Consider the following 2,082-nt stretch of genomic DNA (forward strand, 5'->3'; position numbering starts at 1 on the left):
CGACCAGCCCAGCAGCTCCAGGGGCTAAGTACATGTGGGTAAATGATGAACCAGTTAGCAGGCAGGGCAGCCGGCCGCTAATTACAGCCGCCCGCCCGCTAGTAAGGGTGCAGTTAGGTGCAGGACAGCCCATCAGTTTCCAGGGGCTAAGTACATGTGGGTAAATGGTTAACCAGTTAGCAAGGCAGGGCAGCCGGCCGGCCGGTAATTAGAGCCGGCCGCCTGTCCGCCCGCTAGTAAGGGTGCAGTTAGGTGCAGAACAGCCCATCAGTTTCCAGGGGCTAAGTACATGTGGGTAAATGGTTAACCAGTTAGCAGGCAGGGCAGCCGGCCGGTAATTACAGCCGCCCGCCCGCTAATAAGGGTGCAGTTAGGTGCAGAACAGCCCATCAGTTTCCAGGGGCTAAGTACATGTGGGTAAATGGTTAACCAGTTAGCAAGGCAGGGCAGCCGGCCGGCCGGTAATTAGAGCCGGCCGCCTGTCCGCCCGCCAGTAAGGGTGCAGTGAGTTGCAGAACAGCCCATCAGTTTCCAGGGGCTAAGTACATGTGGGTAAATGGTTAACCAGTTAGCAGGCAGCGCAGCCGGCCGGGAATTACAGCCGGCCGCCTGTCCGCCCGCTAATAAGGGTGCAGTTAGGTGCAGGACAGCCCATCAGTTTCCAGGGGCTAAGTACATGTGGGTCAATGGTGAACCAGTTAGCAGGCAGAGCAGCCGGCCGGCAATTAGAGCCGCCCGCCCGCTAATCAGGGTGCAGTTAGGTGCAGGACAGCCCATCAGTTTCCAGGGGCTAAGTACATGTGGGTAAATGGTTAACCAGTTAGCAGGCAGGGCAGCCGGCCGGCCGGTAATTAGAGCCGGCCGCCTGTCCGCCCACTAATAAGGGTGCAGTTAGGTGCAGAACAGCCCATCAGTTTCCAGGGGCTAAGTACATGTGGGTAAATGGTTAACCAGTTCGCAGGCAGAGCAGCCGGCCGGCAATTAGAGCCGCCCGCCCGCTAATCAGGGTGCAGTTAGGTGCAGAACAGCCCATCAGCTCCAGGGTCTAAGTACATGTGGGTAAATGGTTAACCAGCTAGCAAGGCAGGGCAGCCGGCCGGCCGGTAATTAGAGCCGGCCGCCTGTCCGCCCGCTAATAAGGGTGCAGTTAGGTGCAGAACAGCCCCTCAGTTTCCTGGGCCTAAGTACATGTGGGTCAATGGTTAACCAGTTAGCAGGCAGAGCAGCCGGCCGGCAATTAGAGCCGCCCGCCCACTAATCAGTGTGCAGTTAGGTGCAGAACAGCCCATCAGCTCCAGGGGCTAAGTACATGTGGGTAAATGGTTAACCAGTTAGCAGGCAGGGCAGCCGGCCGGGAAATAGAGCCGGCCGCCTGTCCGCCCGCTACTAAGGGTGCTGTTAGGTGCAGAACAGCCCATCATTTTCCAGGGGCTAAGTACATGTGGGTAAATGGTGAACCAGTTAGCAGGCAGGGCAGCCGGCCGGTAATTACAGCCGCCCGCCCGCTAATAAGGGTGCAGTTAGGTGCAGAACAGCCCATCAGCTTCCAGGGGCTAAGTACATGTGGGTAAATGGTGAACCAGTTAGCAGGCAGGGCAGCCGGCCGGCCGGTAATTAGAGCCGGCCGCCTGTCCGCCCGCTAATAAGGGTGCAGTTAGGTGCAGAACAGCCCCTCAGTTTCCAGGGGCTAAGTACATGTGGGTCAATGGTTAACCAGTTAGCAGGCAGAGCAGCCGGCCGGCAATTACAGCCGCCCGCCCGCTAATCAGGGTGCAGTTAGGTGCAGGACAGCCCATCAGTTTCCAGGGGCTAAGTACATGTGGGTAAATGGTTAACCAGTTAGCAGGCAGGGCAGCCGGCCGGCCGGTAATTAGAGCCGGCCGCCTGTCCGCCCACTAATAAGGGTGCAGTTAGGTGCAGAACAGCCCATCAGTTTCCAGGGGCTAAGTACATGTGGGTAAATGGTTAACCAGTTCGCAGGCAGAGCAGCCGGCCGGCAATTAGAGCCGCCCGCCCGCTAATCAGGGTGCAGTTAGGTGCAGAACAGCCCATCAGCTCCAGGGTCTAAGTACATGTGGGTAA

Source organism: Cetorhinus maximus, unplaced genomic scaffold, assembly GCF_964194155.1.
Source record: "Cetorhinus maximus unplaced genomic scaffold, sCetMax3.hap1.1 HAP1_SCAFFOLD_3311, whole genome shotgun sequence".
In the NCBI taxonomy this organism is placed as follows: domain Eukaryota; kingdom Metazoa; phylum Chordata; class Chondrichthyes; order Lamniformes; family Cetorhinidae; genus Cetorhinus; species Cetorhinus maximus.